Source organism: Triticum dicoccoides, chromosome 1A (genome assembly GCF_002162155.2).
Source record: "Triticum dicoccoides isolate Atlit2015 ecotype Zavitan chromosome 1A, WEW_v2.0, whole genome shotgun sequence".
Taxonomy (NCBI): domain Eukaryota; kingdom Viridiplantae; phylum Streptophyta; class Magnoliopsida; order Poales; family Poaceae; genus Triticum; species Triticum dicoccoides.
In genome coordinates, this window is record NC_041380.1 from 401,656,970 (window position 1) to 401,664,586 (window position 7,617).

Consider the following 7,617-nt stretch of genomic DNA (forward strand, 5'->3'; position numbering starts at 1 on the left):
ATCACTAGTGGCTTCTCTCAAGAGCATAAGTATTCTACGGTGGGTGAACAAATTACTGTTGAGCAATTGATAGAATTGAGCATAATTATGAGAATATCTAGGCATGATCATGTATATAGGCTGTTGGGGAACATAGCATAAATTCAAAATTTTCCTACGTGTCACCAAGATCTATCTATGGAGTCATCTAGCAACGAGGGAGGAGTGGATCTACATACCCTTGTAGATCGCACGCGGAAGCGTTCAAGAGAACGGGGTTGATGGAGTCGTACTCGTCGTGATCCAAATCACCAATGATCCTAGCGCCGAACGGACGGCACCTCCGCGTTCAACACACGTACGGAGCAGCGACGTCTCCTCCTTCTTGATCCAGCAAGGGGGTAGGAGAGGTTGATGGAGATCCAGCAGCACGACGGCGTGGTGGTGGAAGTAGCGGGATTCCAACAGGGCTTCGCCAAGCGCTGTGGGAGGAGGGAGATGTGTCATGGGAGGGAGAGGGAGGCGCCAGGGCTTAGGTGTTGCTGCCCCCCCCCACTATATATAGGGCCAAGGGAGAGGGGGGGGGGGGCGCAGCCTTGGCCCTTCCTCCAAGGAAGGGTGCAGCCAGGGAGGAGTCCATCCTCCCCAAGGCACCTACGAGGTGCCTTCCCCCTTTAGGACTCTTCCTTTCCCTTATCTCTTGGCGCATGGGCCTCTTGGGGCTGGTGACCTTGGCCCATATAGGCCAAGGCGCACACCCCTACAGCCCATGTGCCCCCCCCCCGGGGCAGGTGGACCCCTTTGGTGGACCCCCGGGCCCCTTTCGGCACTCCCGGTACAATACCGATAATGCGCGAAACTTTTCCGGCGACCAAAACAAGACTTCCCATATATAAATCTTTAACTCCGGACCATTCCGGAACTCCTCGTGACGTCCGGGATCTCATCCGGGACTCCGAACAACTTTCGGGTTACCGCATACTAATATCTCTATAACCCTAGCGTCATCGAACCTTAAGTGTGTAGACCCTACAGGTTCAGGAACCATGCAGACATGACCAAGATGACTCTCTGGTCAATAACCAACAGCGGGATCTGGATACCCATGTTGGCTCCCACATGTTCCACGATGATCTCATCGGATGAACCACGATGTCAAGGACTTAATCAATCCCGTATACAATTCCCTTTGTCTAGCGGTACGATGCTTGCCCGAGATTCGATCATCGTTATCCCGATACCTTGTTCAATCTCGTTACCGGCAAGTCTCTTTTACTCGTTCCGTAACACATCATCCTGTGATCAACTCCTTGATCACATTGTGCACATTATGATGATGTCCTACTGAGTGGGCCCAGAGATACCTCTCCGTTTACACGGAGTGACAAATCCCAGTCTCGATTTGTGCCAACCCAACAGACACTTTCGGAGATACCTGTAGTGTACCTTTATAGCCACCCAGTTACGTTGTGACGTTTGGCACACCCAAAGTATTCCTACGGTATCCAGGAGTTGCACAATCTCATGGTCTAAGGAAATGATACTTGACATTAGAAAAGCTTTAGCATACGAACTACACGATCTTTGTGCTAGGCTTAGGATTGGGTCTTGTCCATCACATCATTCTCCCAATGATGTGATCCGTTTATCAATGACATCCAATGTCCATGGTCAGGAAACCGTAACCATCTATTGATCAACGAGCTAGTCAACTAGAGGCTTACTAGGGACATGGTGTTGTCTATGTATCCACACATGTATCTGAGTTTCCTATCAATACAATTCTAGCATGGATAATAAACGATTATCATGAACAAGGAAATATAATAATAACCAATTTATTATTGCCTCTAGGGCATATTTCCAACAGTCTCCCACTTGCACTAGAGTCAATAATCCAGTTCACATCGCTATGTGATTAACACTCAAGGTCACATCCCCATGTGACTAACACCCAAGAGTTTACTAGAGTCAATAATCTAGTTCACATTACCATGTGATTAACACTTGATGAGTTCTGGGTTTGATCATGTTATGCTTGTGAGAGATGTTATAGTCAACGGGTCTGAATCTTTCAGATCCGTGTGTGCTTTACAAATCTCTATGTCATCTCCCAGATGCAGCTACCACGTTCTATTTGGAGCTATTCCAAATAACTATTCTACTATACGAATCCAGTTTACTACTCATAATAATCTGGATTAGTGTCAAAGTTTGCATCGGTGTAACCCTTTACGACGAACTCTTTTACCACCTCCATAATTGAGAAAATTCCTTAGTCCACTAGTTACTAAGGATAACTTTGACCGCTGTCCTATGATCCATTCTTGGATCACTCTTGTACCCCTTGACTGACTCATGGCAAGGCATACTTCAGGTGCGGTACACAGCATAGCATACTGTAGAGCCTACGTCTAAAGCATAGGGGACGACCTTCGTCCTTTCTCTCTATTCTGCCGCGGTCGAGCTTTAAGTCTTAACTTCATACCTTACAACTCAGGCAAGAACTCCTTCTTTGACTGATCCATCTTGAACACCTTCAAGATCATGTCAAGGTATGTGCTCATTTGAAAGTACCATTAAGCGTTTTGATCTTATCCTTATAGATCTTGATGCTCAATGTTCAAGTAGCTTAATCCAGGCTTTCCATTGAAAAACACTTTCCAAATAACCCTATATGCTTTCCAGAAATTCTACGTCATTTCTGATCAACAATATGTCAACAACCTATATTCATCAGAAATTCTATAGTGCTCCCACTCACTTCTTTGGAAATACAAGTTTCTCATAAACTTTGTATACACCCAAAATCTTTGATCATCTCATCAAAGCATACATTCCAACTCCGAGATGCTTACTCCAGTCCTTAGAAGGATTGCTGGAGCTTTGCATACTTATTAGCATCTTTCAGGATTGACAAAACCTTCCGGTTGTATCACATACAACCTTTCCTCAAGAAAATCGTCGAGGAAACAATGTTTTGACATCCTATCTGCAAGATTTCATAAATAATGTAGTAATCGCTAATATAATTCCAACAGACTCTTAGCATCGCTACGAGTAAGAAAGTCTCATCGTAGTCAACTCCTTGAACTTGTCGGAAAACATCTTAACGACAAGTCGAGCTTTCTTAATGGTGATACTTACCATCATTGTCCGTCTTCCTTTTAAAATCCATATGTACCTAACAGCCTTACGACCATCAAGTAGTTCTTCCAAAGTCTACACTTTGTTTTCATATATGGATCCTCTCTCGGATTATATGGCCTCAAGCCATTTTGGAATCCAGGCCCACCATCGCTTCTCCATAGCTCGTAGGTTCATTGTTGTCTAGCAACATGACTTCCAAGACAGGATTACGTACCACTCTGAAGTAGTATGCATCCTTGTCATCCTACGAGGTTTGGGAGTGACTTGATCCGAAGTCTCATGATCAATATCATAAGCTTCCACTTCAATTGGTGTAGGTGCCACAGGAACAACTCTTTGTGCCCTGCTATACACTAGTTGAAGTGACGGTTCAATAACCTCATCAAGTCTCCACCATCCTCCCACTCAATTCCTTCGAGAGAAACTTTTCCTCGAGAAAGGACCCGATTCTAGAAACAATCCCTTATTGCTTTCGGATCTGAGACATGAGGTATACCCAACTGTTTTGGGTGTCCTATGAAGATGCATTTATCCGCTTTGGGTTCGAGCTTATCAGCCTGAAACTTTTTCACATAAGCGTCGTAGCCCCAAACTTTCAAGAAATGACAGCTTAGGTTTCTCTAAACCATAGTTCATACTGTGTCATCTCATCGGAATTACGTGGTACCCTATTTAAAGTGAATGTGGTTGTCTCTAATGCCTAACCCATAAACTATCGTGGTAATTCGATAAGAGACATCATGGTACGCATCATATCCAATAGGGTACAGTTATGATGTACGGACACACCATCACACCATGGTGTTCTTGGCTGTATTGGTTGTGAAACAATTTCCACAATGTCTTAATTCTGTGCCAAACTCGTAGTTCAGATATTCATCTCTACGATCATATCATAGACATTTTATCCTCTTGTCACGACGATCTTTCAACTTCACCCTGAAATTACTTGAACCTTTCAATAATTAAGACTCGTGATTCATCAAGTAAATATACTCAACATCTACTCAAATCATCTGTGAAGTAAGAACATAACGATATCCACTACATGCCTCAGCACTCATTGGACTGCACACATCAAAATGTATTACTTCAACAAGTTGCTTTCTAGTTCCATTTTACTGAAAACGAGGCTTTCAGTCATCTTGCCCATGTGGTATGATTTGCATGTCTCAAGTGATTCAAAATCAAGTGAGTCCAAACGGTCCATTTGCATGGAGTTTCTTCATGCATATACACCAATAGACATGGTTCGCATGCCTCAAACTTTTCAAAAACGAGTGAGCCAAAAGATCCATCAACATGGAGCTTCTTCATGCGTTTTATACCGATATGACTTACGTGGCAGTGCCACAAGTAGGTGGTACTATCATTACTATCTTATATCTTTTGGCATGAACATGTGTATCACTATGATCGAGATTCAATGAACCATTCATTTTAGGTGCAAGACCATTGAAGGTATTATTCAAATAAACAGAGTAACCGTTATTCTCCTTAAATGAATAACCGTATTGCGATAGACATAATCCAATCATGTCTATGCTCAACGCAAACACCAATCTCGATGGTAGAGGGAGCGTGCGATGCTTGATCATATCAACATTGGAAACACTTCCAACACATATCGTCAGCTCACCTTTAGCTAGTCTCCATTTATTCCGTAGCTTTTATTTCGAGTTACTAACACTTAGCAACCGAACCGGTATCTAATACCCTGGTGCTACTAGGAGTACTAGTAAAGTACACATCAACACAATGTATATCCAATATACTTCTATCAACCTTGCCAGCCTTCTCATCTACCAAGTATCTAAAGTAATTCTGCTCCAGTGGTTGTTCCCCTTATTACAAAAGCACTTAGTCTCGGGTTTCGGTTCAACCTTGGGTTTCTTCACTAGAGCAGCAGCTGAATTGCCGTTTCATGAAGTATCCCTTCGTGCCCTTGCCCTTCTTGAAACTAGTGGTTTCACCAACCATCAACAATTGATGCTCCTTCTTGATTTCTACTTTTGTGGTGTCAAACATCGCGAATATCTCAAGGATCATCATATATGTCCCTGATATATTATAGTTCATTACGAAGCTCTAGCAGCTTGGTGGTAATGACTTCAGAGAACGATCACAATTTCATTTGGAAGATCAACTCCCGCTTGATTCAAGTGATTGTTGTACTCAGACAATCTGAGCACAAGCTCAACAATTGAGCTTTTCTCCCTTAGTTTGCAGGCTAAGAAAATCGTCGGAGGTCTTATACCTCTTGACGTGGGCACGAGCCTGAAATCCCAATTTCAGCCCTCGAAACATCTCATATGTTTCGCGACGTCTCGAAATGTCTTTGGTGCCTCAACTCTAAACCGTTTAACTGAACTATCACGTAGTTATCAAAATGTGTATGTCAGATGTTCGCAACATCCACAGACAACGTTCGAGGTTCAGCACACTGAGTGGTGCATTAAGGACATAAGCCTTCTATGAAGCAATGAGGACAATCTTCAGTTTACGGACCTAGTCTGCATAATTGCTACTATCAACTTTCAACTAATTTTTTCTCTAGGAACATATCTAAACAGTAGAACTAAAGCGCGAGCTACGACATAATTTGCAAAATCATTTTGACTATGTTCAGGATAAACAAGTTCATCTTATGAACTCCCACTCAGATAGACATCCCTCTAGTCATCTAAGTGATTACATGATCCGAGTCAACTAGGCCGTGTCCGATCATCACGTGAGACGGACTAGTCAAGATCAGTGAACATCTTCATGTTGATCGTATCTACCATACGACTCATGCTCGACCTTTCGGTCTCTTGTGTTCCGAGGCCATGTCTGTACATGCTAGGCTCGTCAAGTTAACCTAAGTGTTTCACATGTGTTCCGAGGCCATGTCTGTACATGCTAGGCTCGTCAACACCCGTTGTATTCGAACGTAAGAATCTATCACACCCGATCATCACGTGGTGCTTCGAAACGACGAACTTTCGCAACGGTGCACATTTAGGGGGAACACTTTCTTGAAATTTTAGTGAGGGATCATCTTATTTACTACCGTCTTTCTAAGCAAATAAGATGTATAAACATGATAAACATCACATGCAATCAAATAGTGACATGATATGGCCAATATCATATTGCTCCTTTTGATCTCCATCTTCGGGGCTCCATGGTCATCATCATCACCGGCATGACACCATGATCTCCATTATCGTGTCTTCATGAAGTTGTCTCGCCAACTATTACTTCTACTACTACAGCTAACGGTTAGCAATAAAGTAAAGTAATTACATGACGTTTATGTTGACACGCAGGTCATAAATAAATTAAGACAACTCCTATGGCTCCTGCCGGTTGTCATACTCATCGACATGCAAGTCGTGATTCCTATTACAAGAACATGATCATCTCATACATCACATATATCATTCATCACATCCTTTGGCCATATCACATCACATAGCATACCCTGCAAAAACAAGTTAGACGTCCTCTAATTGTTGTTTGCATGTTTTACGTGGCTGCTATGGGTTTCTAGCAAGAACGTTTCTTACCTACGCAAAGACCACAACGTGATATCCCAATTGCTATTTACCCTTCATAAGGACCCTTTTCATCGAATCCGATCTGACTAAAGTGGGAGAGACAGACACCCGCCAGCCACCTTATGCAACTAGTGCATGTCAGTCGGTGGAACCGGTCTCACGTAAGCGTACATGTAAGGTTGGTCCGGGCCGCTTCATCCCACAATGCCGCCGAATCAAGATTGGAGTAGTAACGGTAAGCATATTGAACAAAATCAACGCCCACAACTACTTTGTGTTCTACTCGTGCATAGAATCTACGCAATAGACCTAGCTCATGATGCCACTGTTGGGGAACGTAGCATAGATTAAAAAAATTCCTACGTGTCACCAAGATCAATCTATGGAGTCATCTAGCAACGAGGGAGGAGTGGATCTACATACCCTTGTAGATCGCGCGCGGAAGCGTTCAAGAGAACGGGGTTGATGGAGTCGTACTCGTCGTGATCCAAATCACCGATGATCCTAGCGCCGAACGGACGGCACCTCCGCGTTCAACACACGTACGGAGCAGCAACGTCTCCTCCTTCTTGATCCAGCAAGGGGGGAGGAGAGGTTGATGGAGATCCAGCAGCACGACGGCGCGGTGGTGGAAGTAGCGGGATTCCAACAGGGCTTCGCCAAGCGCTGTGGGAGGAGGGAGATGTGTCATGGGAGGGAGAGGGAGGCGCCAGGGCTTAGGTGTTGCTGCCCTCCCTTCCCCCACTATATATAGGGCCAAGGGAGAGGGGGGGCACAGCCTTGGCCCTTCCTCCAAGGAAGGGTGCGGCCAGGGAGGAGTCCATCCTCCCCAAGGCACCTAGGAGGTGCCTTCCCCCTTTAGGACTCTTCCTTTCCCATATCTCTTGGTGCATGGGCCTCTTGGGGCTGGTGCCCTTGGCCCATATAGGCCAAGGCGCACACCCCT